We start from the raw sequence: 19,680 nt of genomic DNA, 5'->3' as shown, positions 1-19,680 counted from the left end.
GTAGATATTTAAAGACGCAGACATGAGGAAATCTGCAGATGCTAGAAATTCAAGCAACACACACACAAAAATGCTGGTGGAATGCAGCAGGCCAGGCAGCATCTATAGGAAGAGGTACAGTCGACGTCCCAGCCTGAAATGTCAACTGTACCTCTTCCTATAGATGCTGCCTGGCCTGCTGTGTTCCACCAGCATTTTTTGTGTGTGTTGTCAGTAGATGTTTGTTTATCACACAACTCTGTAAACTTGAGAGACTGCTAAGTGTGAAAATCCTAGCAGAGCGACAGTTTCTGAGATGTCCAAGGAACACCATCTGGCACCAACAATCATTCCATAGTCAAAGTCACTTAAATCACATTTCAGAATCAGGATTCAGAATAAGAATCAGGTTTATTATCATCAGCATGTGACAGGAAATTTGTTAACTTAGCAGCAGCAGTTCAATGCAATGCAAAATACAGAAGAAAAAAACACACACAAAATAAAATAATAATAATAAAAAATAAATAAATCAATTAAAGTATACATATATTGAATATACGTACATTTCGTCCCCATTCTGATGTTTGGTCTGCACAACTGAACCTCTTGATCATGTCTACATGCTTTTATGCACTGAGTTGCTGCCACATGATTGGCTGATTAGATACTTGCATTATGAGGAGGCGTACAGGTGTACCTAATAGAGTGGCCACAGAGTGTATCTGATCTTGCCCTCACTAAGATAGTAGATTTAACTGTACATAATAGCACAGCTAGAAGGAAGTGGTACACAGCCACAATGGAGTGAAAGTCCCTTCTTCACACTGAGGATGCACTAAAGTGTGTCATATGGTATTCCAATCATGCTAAATGGGATGGAACAAACCACATCTGGCAGCTCAGACTGGACTGCAAGTGCTGTGAACCATTGGCAACAGAAGACCTGTACATCATCATAATCTGCAAACTAACAGCTCAGCATATCTGCCATTCTACATTACAATTAAACTAGAGATCACCTTTTTTCCAACAAGGAATGCAAAAGAGCCAGGCATACTTTAAAATTAGGCACTGGCCCAATAAAGCTGCAAAACAAAAACGATCATGTGTACTGCACAGCAAAATTCAATTCAGCATTTGGAACTCAGCAGTCTCACCAGAATGGACTGAATTGCAGTTTAGCTAAATGATGGTGAATAGTTAAACATTTAATAAGCGAATGAGGGTCCAGGAACATCCCTATTCTCAATGCTAGCAGAACCCAAAACGCAAGTGCTCAAGGCAAGGCTGAATCATTCTCAACCATAGTCAGCTAGAGTGAGTGAGTGAGCTTCGTTTTATCCCTGAGATCACCAACATCGCAAAAGTCATTCTTTAAAAATTTGATTTATTTCTCATGATATTGAGAAATAGCTGAGAGCACTGAATAACAGCAAAGGCTATAGGGCATTAAAGGCCAAACACAGTTGGATTTGAGAACAAATTACCATGAAAAAGGTATCCAAGTTAGATATTCTAGCCGCCTTAAATTGGATAACTTAGCAGGGCTTGATCAGATTTATCTGCTGAACATTTTGGTCATGTTATGTTAGTATCGGAATCTGTGGAGTTACTTGCAGGCTGTCCCTGGCATATCCTTGCGTGTGTTGATTGTTAACCTAAACAATGCATTTCTCTGCATATTTTGATGTACATGTGATAAATAAATCTGAACCTGAACCTGAATCTGAATTGGAAACAGCTATAGGAAATGAAAGAGAAGAATACTGGAGTTCGGACAGAATTTTACAAATATTCTCCTTCCAGAAAAGCAGTGTCAGATGATGGAGCACAGAAGACTGTGAATCTTTAGTTAAGAAGGGCAGCAAGGATAAATTGGGTAATTATGGGCCAGTATGTCGGTGAAGGTAATATTATGGAGGGAGATAATATGGACTATGTCCACATGGTATACCGATACCTTTGACCTCAAAGCTGCAGTTTACCAAGTGTGGCATTGATGAGGTCAGCTACAACTTAAGTCATTGAGGTTCACAGTGAAAACATTCCAGTGATTCTAACACAGACACAAAGGAAGATGATTGCGGTTGTTGAAGGTTACACTGTGTCCTAGATGTATCTGCCTCAATGGTTTTCCTTCTTTCACATGTTCAGGAGTAAGGACAGTTGACGATTATCCATTCATATTCTATCCTAACATGGAAGTAGACCACCATTTGCCTGACTATCAGAGTCATCTGTGTGTAACTAGGGCTTCAATATCCAATTGAAATGTGTTCCCCCAATATGTTGACTATCCATTTCCCTTCACAGATCTAGCAGCAGCAGTGTCTTGTCTCTTGTATGGTTAATACATGGAGGATCTAGGGGAGACAACACAACGAGCATCTCACCAGTATTTTGATGTGTCAGCTATAAGTTATCATCTGGTATGGGAATTACATGGCATTTGACCACAAGACCCAACAAAAGATTGTGCAGACTGCTCAGCGGATCATCAGTGTATCTCTTCCACCCAAATGAAATACTTATCAGGAGTACTGTGTATGCTGGTCCCTTAGCATTATCCATGATACCTTCCATCCAATCAACCATCTCTTTGACCGTCTACCATACCCTATCATTAGGACAAGGACTGTTAGGATGGGAGGTGTGTAAGTGAAAAGGGGGTTAGAGTACAGGATAGGTAGGGTTAAATGGTGTATGTGACCTGGAAAATATAGCAGGGGCAGGAACTAGACAACAGAACCGGGCATTTAAAGATCGCATGGATGAACTACAACAATTGTTCATCCCAGTTTGGCAAAAGAATAAATCAAGGAAGGTAGTGCACCCGTGGCTGACAAGGGAAATTAGGGATAGTATCAATCCCAAAGAAGAAGCATACAAATTAGCCAGAAAAAGTGGCTCACCTGAGGACTGGGAGAAATTCAGAGTCCAGCAGAGGAGGACAAAGAGCTTAATTAGGAAGGGGAAAAAAGATTATGAGAGAAAACTGGCAGGGAACATAAAAACTCACTGTAAAAGCTTTTATAGATATGTAAAAGAAAAAGATTGGTTAAGACAAATGTAGGTCCCCTACAGACAGAAACACGTGAATTGATTATGGGGAGCAAGAACATGGCAGACCAACTGAATAACTACTTTGGTTCTGTCTTCACTAAGGAGGACATAAATAATCTTCCAGAAATAGCAGGGTACAGAGGGTCCAGTGAGATGGAGGAACTGAGGGAAATACATGTTAGTAGGGAAGTGGTGTTAGGTAAATTGAAGGGATTAAAGGCAGATAACTCCCCAGGGCCAGATGGTCTACACCCCAGAGTGCTTAAGGAAGTAGCCCAAGAAATAGTGGATGCATTAGTGATAATTTTTCAAAACTCTTTAGATTCTGGACTAGTTCCTGAGGATTGGAGGGTGGCTGATGTAACCCCACTTTTTAAAAAAGGAGGGAGAGAGAAACCGGTTAGCCTGACATCGGTGGTGGGGAAACTGCTGGAGTCAGTTATCAAAGGCGTGATAACAGCACATTTGGAAAGCGGTGAAATGATCGGACAAAGTCAGCATGGATTTGTGAAAGGAAAATCATGTCCGACGAATCTCATAGAATTTTTTGAGGATGTAACTAGTAGAGTGGATAGGGGAGAACCAGTGGATGTGGTATATTTGGATTTTCAAAAGGCTTTTGACAAGGTCCCACACAGGAGATTAGTGTGCAAACTTAAAGCACACGGTATTCGGGGTTAGGTATTGATGTGGATAGAGAATTGGTTGGCAGACAGGAAGCAAAGAGTGGGAGTAAACGGGATCTTTTCAGAATGGCAGGCAGTGACTAGTGGGGTACCGCAAGGCTCAGTGCTGAGACCCCAGTTGTTTACAATATATATTAATGACTTAGATGAGGGAATTAAATGCAGCATCTCCAAGTTTGCGGATGACACGAAGCTGGGCGGCAGTGTTAGATGTGAGGAGGATGCTAAGAGGATGCAGGGTGACTTATAGTGGAATCAAAGGTTATGGGGATAAGGCAGGAACTGGATAGTGATAGTGGATGATCAGCCATGATCACAGTGAGTGGCGGTGCTGGCTTGAAGGGCCGAATGGCCTACTCCTGCACCTATTGCCTATTGTCTATTGTCTATTGACTTGGATAGGTTAGGTGAGTGGGCAAATTCATGACAGATGCAATTTAATGTGCATAAATGTGAGGTTATCCACTTTGGCGGCAAAAATAGGAAAACAGATTATTATTTGAATGGTGGCCGATTAGGAAAAGAGGAGGTGCAACGAGACCTGGGTGTCATTATACACCAGTCATTGAAAGTGGGCATGCAGGTACAGCAGGCGGTGAAAAAGGCGAATAGTATGCTGGCACTCATAGCAAGAGGATTCGAGTACAGGAGCAGGGAGGTACTACTGCAGTTGTACAAGGCCTTGGTGAGACCACACCTGGAGTATTGTGTGCAGTTTTGGTCCCCTAATCTGAGGAAAGACATCCTTGCCATAGAGGGAGTACAAAGAAGGTTCACCAGATTGATTCCTGGGATGGCAGGACTTTCATATGATGAAAGACTGGATCAACTAGGCTTATACTTGTTGGAATTTAGAAGATTGAGGGTGGATCTTATTGAAACATATAAAATCCTAAAGGGATTGGACAGGCTAGATGCAGGAAGATTGTTCCTGATGTTGGGGAAGTCCAGAACGTGGGGTCACAGTTTGAGGATAAAGGGGAAGCCTTTTAGGACCGAGATTAGATAAAACTTCTTCACACAGAGGGTGGTGAATCTGTGGAATTCTCTGCCACAGGAAACAGTTGAGGCCAGTTCATTGGCTATATTTAAGAGGGAGTTAGATATGGCCCTTGTGGCTAAAGGGATGAGGGGGTATGGGGGGAAGGCTGGTACAGGGTTCTGAGTTGGATGCAGCCATGATCATACTGAATGGCGGTGCAGGCTCGAAGGGCCGAATGGCCTACTCCTGCACCTATTTTCTATGTTTTTATGATTCCAGGAATGACTGGCCTCCGTTGACCCGACAATTCCCACTTAGGACTGTGCAACAGCGGTTTTGGCACAAACACACGGAGATCAACGCCGTCCGGTTGCCTACTATTCCGTAGCCTTGGACCCAGTGGCCCAGGGCTTTCCCCCCGTGTACTAAAACATTACCCGCCGTCTACAGCATGGTCACGGCAGCTGCTAATATCACCCTTCAGCAGCCAGTAACAATTTATACCTCCCACATGATGACGGTGCTGCTCACTACACACAGTACCCAACATCTTACCCAGGCCCGCCTTAATCGATATGATATTGCCCTCCTTCAGAATCCTCTCCTTACTTTTGAATATTGCTCTGCTATCAATCCAGCGTCCTTTTTACAGGAGCCACCAACACCCCTAACCAACCCCCCCTCACTCTTGCATAGAACTTAACTACTTTCTTACCTCCCCCCCGACCTGACCTTTCCAACCATGCACTACCCAACCCTGACCTTACTCTTTTCGTGGACGGATCCTCTTCAATCTCCCCTGCAGTCGACGGGGTGGCTGGCTATGCTGTGACATCCCCCTCCCAGACCTTAGAAGCAGCAGCCCTTAAACCTCCCGTTTCGGCCCAGAAGGCAGAATTGCTTGCCCTTACTAGGGCTTGCATTTTAGCCTCCAGAGTCAGCGCAAATATATATACGGACTCCCGCTATGCCTTTGGCGTCACCCATGACTTCGGGTCCCTCTGGGCGCAGCGTGGATTCCAGACCTCGACGGGCAAACCTATTGCCAATTCTGATTATATCTCCAATTTACTTAAAGCCATACTGTTGCCCTCCAAATTGGCAATTATCAAATGCGCTGCCCATTTAACAGACGCCTCCTTGGTGACCCAGGATAACTCCCGCACCGAAGCGGCGGCGAAAGAGGCGTCCCTACTTGGCCCCTGGGAAGTGAACACAGAACAGCGTGCATTGCTATCACGCAGGCCCCCTAATGGTCCTGACATATCCACCATTTTGCAGTCCCAGGGGGATGCCCCTGAGGCTGAGATTGACCTGTGGCGCGACCACAATAGCGTTCAAGACTCTGTAACGCGTCTCTGGCAGACACCAGCGGGACAAATATGTGCCCCAGATGCATGGTTACCCCTTCTTGTCGATAAACTGCACACTGATACACATCTGGGTAAGGAGGGAATGTGTGTGATATTGCTAAGAACCTGGTGGAGCCCTAACATGCAGGAGGCAGCAAAGGATAGAGCCAGGCGATGCCCAACCTGCCAGAAGGTAAACCCTGCAAAATCTTTCAAATGCGAAAGAGGCCGGACTCCACTTCCGGGAGGGCCTTTTGAGGTGTTACAAATGGACTTTATTGAGCTGCCTCCAGTACACTGTTACAAATATTGCTTGATGATAGTAGATGTGTTTAGCAGGTGGATAGAGGCTTTTCCGACCACCAATAACAAAGCAAGTACGGTGGTTAAGATACTAGTAAAGGACATCATCCCACGATTTGGAATCCCCTGTCGCTTGTCTTCAGACAATGGGCCGCACTTCACTGGAAAGATCAATAAGGAACTCTGTGAATTACTAAAGATAGACCAGCAGTTCCATTGCTCCCACTACCCTGTAGCGGCAGGACTGGTGGAAAGGGCTAATGGGATACTAAAGGACAAATTGACTAAACTAACCCTACAGACCGGACAGAACTGGTTGAAAGTGCTTCCGCTGGCATTATATCATATGCGGATCACTCCCCAGATTGGGACAGGACTAACCACAGTAGAGATAGCTTATGGACGACCTGGCAGGACTCCCTAGGACAGTGATAGACCTCCCCCTCCCGTAGTGGACTTACAAGTAATGGGACAAGAATTACAGGACTATTGTAGGCAATTAACTCTCTCTTTGAAGTTCCTCCACACTCAGGTTGTGGAAGCCTATAAGGAGGGAGCAAACGACAGCCATTGGCCTAGCCCCGAACCTGGTGACTAGGTACTGATCTGAGACAAGGAAAGACCAAAGTTGGGACCTCGGTGGAAAGGACCCCACCAGGTCCTCCTGTAGACCCCTTCAGCGGTCAAGGTGGAAGGACAAGAGTGCTGGATCCATCTGAGCGACTGCAAATGCTGGGACCCAGAATTACCAGGAACTATGAAGGACTAAAAGAGTACTGATAATTGTACTAAGGTTGTCCCCGGTGTAAGATTGAACTTTGTCTTTTTGGAGTGCCGCAGCCCTAAAACCGTGCCCGGGGAGATGGAAGGTAGAATAACTTTGATTGTTTGCATCCTTTTAGGGATAGTAGGAACTATGGGTAGGATCAGGGGATGAGTACATACCTGCGATACAGAGCGGGAAAATAGGGTATATCATCTCTGCAGTCAGGATGTTCTGATGTGTGAGGGTGACGGGGATGATGAATTAGGGGAATGGAACATTACCAAGATCAACTACTGTACCGGAAGGCTTGAGTAACCAGACTGCTGGCTGGTCCTGGACGGAGGAACTCTTGGGTCCTCCCTTGTCGGTATCGAAACTGCAGGTTTGATTTTGAATGCAGAAGGAACCGAACGGAAAACCAACTAGAAAACAAGTCCTATAAAGGAAGGTTTTCCCGGGGAGCCCTAAAAGGGACCTCAACATCCTTAGTGGGCTCAAAGAGGGGCACCTTGAGGAAAAAAAAGGAATTGAGGTTTCACCGAAAGCTCCACGCTCGGAAGGCCCCCCCCCCACCCCACCGGATATATCAGTGAAAATTACTTTCAAAAGGTACATAGGCGATTATTTGGAACCACTATCGTCTGTTATCCTCCCCCGACGAGTGTCTCCTCCCTATTCACTACCTTCCCGCACTGGGACCGCACCTACCAACCTTTCCGGTGCGCCCCCCGCAACAGTACCCTGCCTAAGGAAAGGAGGGTGAAACTCACCTATGACCCCACCAAGGCCCCTGTGGCGGACTATTTCCTCCAGCTAACATTACATGGACAAGTAGTGACCACCGTTACAGTACGGAATGGTTAAATGGAGACCTCTGGTGGGAGGGCAATGCCGAACCCCTGTGGGGAGGCCCAGGATATGAGAACTGTTACACCGGGACAGGATGGGGATGCTCCGACATTTTTGCCTGCACACCCCTCGCCTGCCTATATGACATCTGTGAAAGAAGGCAATGTCGCCTCTCGAACAAAGGGCAGAGCGTCACCTGTACCTGTAGTAAGTCAAATTGTGTGTCCCCGTCCCCGGGAGGACACCTTCTATGCGGAGAAGGGAACCGCACACCACCTCCGAGTCTACAACCACCTGTTCCCCTGCCCGGACTACATCGAGGGGACCAAATGGGCCTCCTGTCCTCCCGGTAAAAGCCCAAGTGCCTGGAAGGACCATGGGTATCTGATGACAGCCAAGGGATGTACTGAAACCCTGTACACTTCTCAGGGGTATTTCTTCTTCTACAATGGCACGGCCACCAATTTCCTGGAATACCCCTATCCTTCCTCAGTGGCCTATGGCACCTTCTTCCCCACTGCAGTTCCCTGCTCAGGGGCCTGGGGGCCCCTGGCACTGCCACCTGCAAGACTTAAAACAGAGGTTTCCCAAGAGTTCTGTGCAGACTACCGGAAACTGACTACCCTCACCCCGGGACAAGTGGCTGGGTATGGGGCAGCCGGCTTTTTCTCCCTAGGGGCTTCTGGAGCAGTCATGGCAGCCCACAATAGGAACTACTTAGCTTGCGGCCTCACAAGTCTTGGAAACGCTACCCGGGGGACATTAAAGCTCATAACAGACAACCTTAGCCAACTACGTCTCTTCTCCATGCAGAACCATTATGCCCTTGATTATCTCCTTGCGAGGGAAGGTGGGGTATGTGTTATCGTAAAAGACCAATGCATAATGGGCCTGGACGATGCCACTGCAAACATAACACGCTATGTGAACCAAATAGATGAACAATTAGGATCAATTAAGGAAGGAACAGACTGGGGAGGATGGGGAAACTGGGGATTAGGAGCATAAAAGGACTGGTTGATGAATGGTGCCATCTATGCACCAACAGCTATCATAGGAATCTTTGTCTGTATTGCCATAGTAACGTGTGTTCTGAATTGAATGATGGCCTCCCTAAGGGACTTAATGCCGGCAAAACTAATGATGGTAGTGAAGAACCCTGTAGAAGCCGGTGAGCTGCTTGAACCGATACCTGAGGATTTCCATGTTATTGGTGATTATCATTGAGATGATAAAAGGAGGGAATGTGTAAGTGAAAAGGGGGTTAGAGTATGGGATAGGAAGGGTTAAATGGTGTATGTGACCTGGAAAATATAGCAGGGGCAGGAACTAGACAACAGAACCGGGCACGGTTAGGATGTTGCAACTGCATGCTCATTTCTTAGAATAGAGGTGCTTACTGACCTGTACCTCTGCACGTGAAGCTATTGTGACCATGATGAAATTGCTAACCACAAACCATCACAAGCGTGGACAGGGCAAACAGGTGCTAACTGAAACCTTTTTCTCTGGATATAAATGTAACCTTGTACTCGTGCTAGGCAGAGCTGATTGCCAGACACTGCAGAAGTGTTTGGTGGTTACCTCTTCTCGGATGAAATTAAATAAAGAATTGATCGAGCAAAAACGTGGCCTCTGAGTGTTTTCTCCGACTGAATAACCAATCGGTAAGGACAGAAGCAGCTTCTTCCCCCAGGCTGTGAGGCTACTGAACTCCCTGCCACCTCACTGGACTCATCACGTATGAAACACCAGTAGCGTTATACTGTTTGGATGGAGCTATGATGGCGCTCAACAGCGACTCCTTTGAAAACAGCTTAATTTCTACTCTTAACATCTCTCTTTCCTTTTCAAGGTGGATGGGTTTCCAACCGAGAGCTACACTCAAGAACCTGACCTAGAGCTACGCTCAAACTTCGGATCTTGGCAGCAGTGGGACCCACTCCTGAGGGCTCATGACCAGCCATTTTTCGATATCCCAACGACGCAGTCTAATGGACGAGCGCGCCTTTGGGGTTCGGAGATTTTGCGGCCCTGGGGACAAGCCGATTCTATGCAGGTGCCACTGACTGAAGTGTTGTGGAAGAAAATGGAACATCGGGACCAGCAGATCAGCTGTTGGGGGCTCTGTATTTGGATTGCACTCGCTCTCTTTTTCTCTCATTTGTGGGGGAAAGTTTGTTGCCGATTCTCGGTCAGAAAACTCGGGGGAAAAAAAAGCAACGCAGCAGACTTTAACATCGTAATCAGTGAGTTATTTATCTTTGTTGGTTTCCCTTCTCGCTGTGTGACACCTCTGTTTCTTTATTAGGGGAAGAGAGAGCCTGTGGTATGTTGAATTGTTGGGTGAATGATTAGTTTTCGTTGGACTGCAGGTTTTTCTTGGGGGCTTTGCGGTTGCTTGCTTGGTGGGTGGAGGGTGCTGATATATTTTTTGCTGAATAAGTGGGGGAGGGGAGGGTCATTGCTTTGCTTGTACGTGGGAGGGTAGAGTAGGGGGGCTTTGGGGTTCAAACTTTTCACAGTCACTCATTCTTTGGAGTACTCTTCTGTTTTTGTGGATGTCTGCGAAGAACAAGAATTTCAAATTGCATATTGTATACATTCTCTGATATTAAACAGAGCTATTGAACTTCTAAAAATTGTGTCATAAATGCACCTTATTATTTGTAAATTTATTTGTGGTAGTATTACTTTATGTGTCATGTGTGGAAGTTATATGTACAGTACTGTGCAACTTGGTCCAGAGGAATGTTGTTTTGTTTGGCTGTATACATGTATGGCGGTTGGTGCCTTAAGGTTGTCATAGTCAGGGGGAGGTAGTGGGGGTAAGCTCCCACTACATACTAAATACTTCTGATGGTGTGCACCTGAAATAGCCCCTGACAACCAAGTCCCATCTCTCGCCTTCACATGAGGTTAGCGACTAAGCCTGGCAGAACTCTTTCTACTGACAGAAGAAAGGATAAAGGCAGGTTACTGTCTCCTTAAAACCAGTCGCTTTGGGCAGGTGAGGCTCATCAGCTGTGGTTGGCAGCTCATCTAGGAGAAGGAAAACTTTGATCTCAAATCTCAGACCTCTGCTGCCTTGCAGCTATACCCACTCATGGGGAAGGCTGCAGGAGTACGCCCTGAGGAAAAATCTGGAAATGGAGTCCTAGGGATATCCTACATTGAGTTCAATACTGATCGGTAACTCCTGTGATGCCGCTGGTGCCAAACTGTATCGATCTCTGCCGATCCTTTGGATTCTTCAGCTGTGTGGAGAGGGGGAGCCTGCTACATGGTCAACAGCTTGCTCTCCATGTCGTACTGACCTGGCTTGCATACTGGCTCATGTATCACGTAGACAGCTAGGACCCAATATCCATGAACGACCCGAACCTATGGAGGGCCTCATGTACAAGTTGAATGACAATGAACTTGAACTTGAACATAAAGTTGAAGGGATAGTCCAAAAATCATACATATAGTAGCTAAACACATAAAGATTTAGTAGCTTTGATAAAGTTGCTAGAAACTACTTCTATTTGTAATAGTGCTATTAATAAGATGGCAAAGTACCAAAGACAACACAATAATTTTTCTATAGCAAGAATACCTTAAGCTGTTGTGATTGGAGAAGACTTCAGAAAAACAAAAATGGTATTGGGAGGAATTTGCGGTAAAGAAAGAACAGGGAAGTGAAACTAATTGGAAAATTCTTTTACCATAGACTTCCTTTCTGCTATTAAATTCTTTTAATGAGATTTTTATTTATTACCATGTCAAATGTTTGGAAAACTCACAATGAGAACTTCTGCAAGCGAAGAACAGATGTGGAAAGAAACCAATCTAAAATTTAACACACAAAACAGAGATGCTGGAGAAACTCAGCAAATCGGGCAGCATCTATGCAGGGAAATAAACAATCGACGTACCAGACTGAGACCCTGTTTATTATTAGACTATTTATAACATCCACAGATGCTACCTGAATTACTGAGTTGCCTAAGGTTTCCAGCATCTGCATATACAATTTAAAATTTAAATGTTTTGAAAAAATTTGAGAAAGTAACCATTGTTTTTAAAATAAAGTGAACGACAAGGGGAAAGGTGCCGTTGGAAAATAGTTGTGTGCAAAGTGTTGTATTGTTAAATATTACTTTGTGATTGACAGTTGCAATAAACACAAAATACTCTGCAGATGCTGGCGTCAAAGCAACACTCACAACAAGCTGGAGGAACTCAGCAGGTCGGGCAGCATCCGTGGAAATGATCAGTCAACGTTTCGGGCCGGAATCCTTCGTCAGGACTGAACAGGGAAGGGGCAGAGGCCCTATAAAGAAGGTGGGGGGAGGGTGGGAAGGAGAAGGCTGGTAGGTTCCAGGTGAAAAACCAGTAAGGGGAAAGATAAAGGGGTGGGGGAGGGGATAGGCAGGAAAGGTGAAGAAGGAATAGGGGAAAGCACAATGGGTAGTAGAAGGAGGCGGAACCATGAGGGAGGTGATAGGCAGCTGGGGGAGGGGGCAGAGTGACATGGGGATAGAGGAAGAGAGGGGGAGGGAATTACTGGAAGTTGGAGAATTCAATGTTCATACCAAGGGGCTGGAGACTACCCAGACGGTATATGAGGTGTTGCTCCTCCAACCTGAGTTGAGCCTCATCATGGCAGTAGAGAAGGCCATGTATGGACATATCCAAATGGGAGTGGGAAGCAGAGTTGAAGTGGGTGGCAACCTAGTGATCCTGTCTGTTCTGGCGGATGGAGCTGAGGTGCTCGACGAAGCGATCCCCCAATCTGCGTCGGGTTTCACCGATCTATTGCATCCGGTGCGGCCTCCTCTACATCAGTGATCCCCTGTCCCAGTTTCACTCTGCCCCCTCTGCCAGCTGCCTATCACCTCCCCCATGGTTCCACCTCCTTCTACTACCCATTCTGTTTTCCCCTATTCCTTCTTCACCTTTCCTGCCTATCCCCTCCCCCACCCCTTTATCTTTCCCCTTACTGGTTTTTCATCTGGAACCTACCAGCCTTCTCCTTCCCACCCTCCCCCCTCCTTCTTTATAGGGCCTCTGCCCCTTCCCTCTACAGTGCTGACGAAGGGTTCCGGCCCGAAACGTTGACTGATCGTTTCCACGGATGCTGCCCGACCTGCTGAGTTCCTCCAACGTGTTGTGAGTGTTACAATACTTAACAGTATTTATAAAGGCATGGAGAATGATAATTGCCCCAACGCACGTGTCAGCTAAACTTTCAGCATTTCTAAGCAAAAAGAACTTGAACATTACGATATTTTTCGACAATACTTTAGAAAATGCTTCTATCTTACTTACGCAGCTATTTGCCAGGTACTGCACGGCGGTTACCGCAGTTCCCGCGTGATGCCGTTGCTACGGCAACCTGCGCGCCGCCCGCGCCGCCGCCGCCGCCGCCCTCGCGAGACGTGGCGGAGAGTTAAAAAAAGGCGGGCGGGAGCCGGGAGCGGGGAGCGGGTGGGTTTGTTAGCTCGTTAGTAGCGGTGATGCGGAAGGCGAGGAGGACGGCGGCGGTAGCGAGTGTAGGTACGTATCTGCGCCGCCCAGTTTAATGCAGGCAGCAGTCCCAGTACGGCTGTCACCGGGGGATGGCATGGCAACCGGACGCCAGGCTTCAGAGTGCAGTTAGGCCGGTTCACCTCAGCTCCAACCCATCCAACTTCGTCCCAAGTTGTAATCCCGAACCACGTCATTATTATCTCTCTTCCCTTTCCGAAAACTCAATGACCACAAATTTCTCAGCGAGTTACAGCAGTGGCTGCATTTCATATCTTTTTCATTAGTTGTGAAGCAATTGGAAATGTTCTGAATAGAACGCCAAGGATCCGTCTTCTACTAATATGTTTTTTTTAAATTTTGATAGCCAACCCTCCCACTTGCACACCTTGACTGTTACAAACTAGCTAGTGAAGTACAATTAAGACGTCTGGGTGTCTAAGAAATATTATTTCTCTGAATAGGACTATAAGCAAGTAGGCTTTCCCATTAGCCCTGTTTATGTATAGACTCATAGAGCTAATAATTTATTTTATTTTTCTTAATTTGCATGAATAACACTAGAAAGTTACATTTATTTGTAGGTTCTCTATTTGTTTGCAGCTAGGAGCTGATTCCAGAAATTCTGTGCTATTTGAATCTTGCTCCTTTTCTGATAAAATTGACTTAAAATAATGTTTTCTTGTAATAGAAGTTGGGTACAAGGGGATGGAATTGGAATTCCAGATGGATAATTGTATATTTAAAACAGGAATTGTCAAAAGCATTCAGATTCTGAGCTGAAGGCAGAAGTGGCCTGAACTAAAATGTAGTAGTTGACTTGGACTGTCTGTAAATGAGAGTGTGGGTTGATTATTATAAAAGTGTACACATTATGTGATTAAGTTTTTAACTATCAGTTGCTAACTTACCATATCATAAATATCTGACCTATTGTACTTAAATTTGTATATTTTTGTATGACTCTAATGCATTTATTAAAGAGAATATCGTGGATGCAAACATATTGCCGGAAGTTAGAGAAACTCTGATGCCACAATGAGGCCACTCAGGTTGGAGGAGGAACACCACATAGTATGCCTGGGTAGATTCCCATCTGATGGCATAAACATCAAATTCTGCAACTTCCAGTAAATTCTTTCTTCCACTCCCTTTCACTTTGTCTTCTGCCACCCACCACTTTTTCTTTTACTGTACCTCATTGCAGCTACCCTCATATCTATTCCCTTTGTCCGCACCTGCCCATCACCTCCTTTTGGTGCTCCTCCTTCCCTTTTTTCTGTAGTCCACTATCCGCTCCTATCAGATTCCTTCTTCCTCAGCCCTTTTTCTCTTCCACCTATCACCTCCCAGCTTCTCACTTCATCGCTCCCTCACCCACCCACCTTCCCCCTGACCTGGCTTCACCTGTCACCCACCAGCTTGTGATCCTTTCCCACCTTTCGCCTTTCTGTTCTCGAAGGGCTAAACTTGAAGGAATTTGCATATCTCAAGGAGTTAAAGATGAGAAAGTAGAAATATTTGAAATGAGGTGTTGCTTAACCAGGAGCTCAGTCAGGTTTGTTGGCATGGGACTTGATGTGTCTGAGAGCATGGCACCAGTTTGAATGGAACTCAGCCTCGGGGTAGAATGTGCAAAGCCGTCCGTGTGGTTTGTACTAATGGAGTCTAGCATTTTAAAAAGGCAGGGAAATGGAATTCAGTAACTGATGAAGGTTGGAAGAGATGATATTGTGAATGTGGAAATAGACATGTGTATCAAGGCATAACAATTTAGTCCAGTTTAAAAGTTATGGATGTTTGAGATTGTAAAAAAATTCAAGATCCAGCTTTATTTATCGTGTGTATATAAAAACCTACAGTGAAATGCATCTTTTGCGTTAATAACTAACACACCACTTACAAGTATCCAAACCTCTCAAAGCCACGTGACAAAGAATTCACACCCTTATCTGGCGTTCCAATGCCCAAGAACAGGAAAAGCCTGCAGAATGAGGCGGATACAGCTCAGTCCATCACAGGCAAAGCCCTCCCCACCATTGAGCACATCCACAAGGAACACGCCACAAGAAAGTATCATCCATCATCAAGGACCCCCATCATTTATTTGGGCCATGCTCTCTTCTAGCTGCTGCAATCAGAAAGGAGGTACACGAATCTTGCGTCCCACACCACCAGGAACAGTTGTTAGCCTTCAACCCTCATTTCATTTGTTTGTTAGGTAGGTTATCATGGTCTTTCCACAGCTATTATTGTTCTTGGCAAATTTTTCTACGGAAATAGTTTGCCTTTGTCATCTTCTGGGCAGTGTCTTCACAAGATGGATGACCCCAGCCGTTATCAATATTCAGAGATTGTCTGCCTGGCATCAATGGTCGTATAACTAGGACTTGTGATGTACAACAGCTGGTCATACGACCACTTCCTACCCTGGCATCACATGACCCTGACTGGGGAGAGCTAAGCAGGTGCTACACCTTGCCCAAGGGTGACCTACAGGCTAGTCAAGAGAAGTATCTCTACCCTGCCATCCATCTTCACACATCAGGTGTGCATTTTGAGACAGACTTGTATATCTTGGGTGAAAAAAAGGTAAGAAGAACTTTAGATAGAAGAAGTGAAATTAGAGTCAGGTGAGGAGTAAGGTAGAGAAAGAGGCTGGAAAATAAAACCATAAGACACATGAGCAGATTAAGGCCATTTGGCCCAGGGAGTCTGTTCTGCCATTCAATCATGGCTGATTGATCCTTTTTTTTCCCCCCTTCTCAACCACTCCCCAGCCTTCTCAACACAAACTTCGATGCTGTGACCAATCAAAAACCTATCAATCTCTGCCTTAAATACAGTCAACAACCTGGCCTCCACAGCTCCCTGTGGGAACAAATTACACAAATTCACTGCCCTCTGGCTAAAGAAATTTCTCCACATCTGTTTCAAATGGATGCCACTCTATCCTGAGGCTGTGCACTCTTCTCCTAAACTCCCCCATCATGGGAAACACCCTTTACACATTTACTCTTTACACGCAAGATTCGAACAGAAGAGGAGTGTCCCGCTCCCTCCGGATGAACCGGACCTGGTGGCATCAAGATTCGTCATCACCGAGGAAGACGTTAGAAGGGCCTTCATGAAGATAAATCCAAGGAAGGCGACGGGCCCAGATGGCGTCCCAGGACGGGTTCTCTGGGCCTGTGCAAGCGAGCTAGCTGAAGTGTTTGCTGACATCTTCAACTGCTCCTTGCTTCAGTCTAAGATCCCCTCGTGTTTTAAGAAGGCAATGATAATCCCAGTGCCGAAGAAGAGCAAGGTGGCATGCTTGAATGACTATCGACCTGTGGCTCTGACATCAATTGCTATGAAGTGCTTCGAGAGATTGGTTATGGCACACATCAACCACAGCCTACCGGTCAACATCGACGCTTTGCAATTCACCTACCGGAGCAACAGGTCAACGGCAGATGCTATCTCTCTGGCCCTACGTTCCTCCTTAGAACACCTGGAGAATAAAGACGCATATGTAAGGCTCCTTTTCATTGACTACAGCTCTGCCTTTAATACCATCATTCCAAATAAACTGATTCCTAAGCTCCAGAACCTTGGCCTTAGCACTCAGATCTGCAGCTGGATCTTCAACTTCCTCACAGACAGGACCCAGGCTGTAAAAATAGGGGACAAGCTGCCCTCTACAGTCACTCTGAGCACCAGTGCCCCACAAGGCTGTGTACTCAGCCCCCTGCTGTACTCACTGTACACCCATGATTGTGTAGCCAAGTTTCCATCAAACCCAATATATGAGTTTGCTGATGACACCACAATTGTAGGCTGTATCTTGGGTAATGATGAGTTTGAGTGCAGAGAGGAAATTAAGAACCTGGTGGCATGGTGCAAAGACAATAACCTATCCCTCAATGTCAGCAAGACGAAGGAATTGGTTGTTGACTTCAGAAGGAGTAGCGGACCGCACGACCCAATTTACATCGGTGGTGTGCAAGTGGAACAGGTCAAAAGCTTTAAGTTCCTTGGGGTCAATATCACAAATGACCTGACTTGGTCCAACCAAGCAGAGTTCACTGCCAAGAAGGCCCACCAGCACCTTTACTTCCTGAGAAAACTAAAGAAAATTGGCCGGCCCCCCAATCCCTCACTAATTTTTATAGATGCACCATAGAAAGTATTCTTCTAGGGTGCATCACAACCTGATGTGGAAGTTGTCCTGTCCAAGACCGGAAGAAGCTGCAGAAGATCATGAACACGGCACAGCACATCACACAAACCAATCTTCTGTCCATGGACTCACTTTACACCGCACGCTGTTGGAACAGTGCTGCCAGGATAATCAAGGACACGACCCACCCAGCCAACACACTTTTTGTCCCTCTTCCCTCCGGGAGAAGGCTCAGGAGCTTGAAGACTCGTACGGCCAGATTTGGGAACAGCTTCTTTCCAACTGTGATAAGACTGCAGAACGGATCCTGACCCAGATCTGGGCGGTACCCTCCAAATATCCGGACCTTCCTCTCGGTATTTTTCACTATCTTACTTCCCATTTTTCTATTTTCTATTTATGATTTATAATTTAAATTTTTAATATTTAAAATAGTTTAAAAATTTTAACTATTTTTAATATTTGTAATCCAGGGAGTGGGAAGCACAGAATCAAATATCGCTGTGATGATTTTATGTTCTAGTACCAATTGTTTGGCGACTATAAAGTATAAAGTACTCTGTCTAGGCCTTTCGACGTTCAAAAGGTTTCAATCAGACCCCCCCCCCCACCCATCCTTCTAAATTCTAGCGAGTACAGGCCCTGAGTCATCAAATGTTCTCATATGATAACCCTTTCATTCCTGGAATCATCCTTGTGAATCTCTTCTGAACCCACTCCAATGTCAGCACATCTTTTTCTTAGATAAGGAGCCCAAAACTGTTCACGATACTCAAGGTGAGGCCTCACCTCTGTCTTATAAAGCCTCAGCATCACATCCCTGCTCTTGTATTCTAGACATCTTGAAATGAATGCTAATATTGCATTTGCCTTCCTCACCACCAATCCAACCTGCAAGTTAACCTTTAGCGTGTTCTGCATGAGGATTTCCAAGTCCCTTTGCATCTCATATTTTTGGGTTTTCTCCCCATTTAGAAAATAGTCTGCACATTTATTTCTACTACCAAAGTGCATGACCATGCAGTTTCCAACATTGTATTTCATTTGCCGCTTTCTTGCCAATTCTCCTAATGTGAGTCCTGCAGCCTTCCTGTTTCCTCAACACCTGCCCCTCCACCAATTTTCATATCACCTGCAAACTTGACAACAAAGCTATGTATTCCATCATCTAAATCATTGATAAACAGCATAAAAAGAAATGGTCCCAACCCCGACCCCTTCGGAACACCACTAGTCACTGGCAGCCAACCAGAAAAGGATCCTTTTATTCCCAGTCGTTGCCTCCTACCAATCAGCAATGCTTTAACCATGCTAGTAACTCTACTATAATACTCTGAGCTCTTAACTTGGTAAGCAGCCTCATGTGTGGCACTTTGCCAAAGCCCTTCTGAAAATCCAAATGTACAGTATCCACTGCATCCCCTTTATCTGTCCTACTTGTAATCTCCTCAAAGAATTTCAACAGGCTTGTCAGACATGATTTCTGTTTAGGAAACCATAATGACTTTGTCCTATCTTGTCCTTTGTCACCTGTCGAAAGTTGAAAGGACTAGATAAGGTGGATATGGAGAGGATGTTTCCTGTGATAGCGGTATTCAGAACTGGAGGGCACAACCTCAAGATTAAGGGGTGACCCTTTAGAACAGGGGCAGGAGAGCATTTTTTTAGCCAGAGAGTAGTGAATCTGTGGAGTGTTCTGCCATAGACAGCTGTGGAGGCCAAGACCGTGGGTATATTTAAAGCAAAAATTGATAGTTTCCTGATTGGTCAGGGCATCAAAGGTTATGGTGAGAAGGCAGTTGTATGGGATTGAGTGGGATCCAGATTCAGCCATGATGGAATGGCGGAGCAGACTGGATGGGCTGAATGGCCTAATTCTGCTCCTAAGGGTTATAGTCTCATTGTAACCAAGTACGTCATAACCTTATCCTTAACAATTAACTTCAACATCTTCCCAATCACTAAGGTTAGGCTAACTCGTCTACAATTTCCTTTCTGCTGCCTTCCCCCTTTAAGAG

At 45.5% G+C, this 19,680-nt stretch overlaps 1 protein-coding gene and 1 long non-coding RNA gene across 3 annotated transcripts in view; one reads left to right on the top strand and one right to left on the bottom strand.

Moving 5' to 3' along the window:
• Positions 1 to 13,335, bottom strand: part of LOC134349754 (uncharacterized) — a 48,033-nt gene extending 34,698 nt beyond the window's left edge. Inside the window, exon 1 of the long non-coding RNA XR_010018766.1 lies at positions 13,300 to 13,335. This is a non-coding gene — a long non-coding RNA (uncharacterized LOC134349754). The remainder of the gene's footprint in view (positions 1 to 13,299) is intronic.
• A 68-nt stretch (positions 13,336 to 13,403) lies between these two features.
• The window catches only part of ppp2r3b (protein phosphatase 2, regulatory subunit B'', beta), a 111,794-nt gene continuing 105,517 nt past the window's right edge, over positions 13,404 to 19,680 (top strand). For both annotated transcript variants that reach the window (XM_063052940.1, XM_063052939.1), the window contains exon 1: positions 13,404 to 13,527. The gene's annotated coding sequence lies outside the window, so the exon portion shown is untranslated. The remainder of the gene's footprint in view (positions 13,528 to 19,680) is intronic.

The sequence above is a fragment of the Mobula hypostoma genome, chromosome 7 (assembly GCF_963921235.1).
Source record: "Mobula hypostoma chromosome 7, sMobHyp1.1, whole genome shotgun sequence".
Lineage (NCBI taxonomy): Eukaryota > Metazoa > Chordata > Chondrichthyes > Myliobatiformes > Myliobatidae > Mobula > Mobula hypostoma.
The sequence above is the reverse complement of the archived record's forward strand: the minus strand, read 5'-3'. Positions and strand labels throughout refer to the sequence as shown.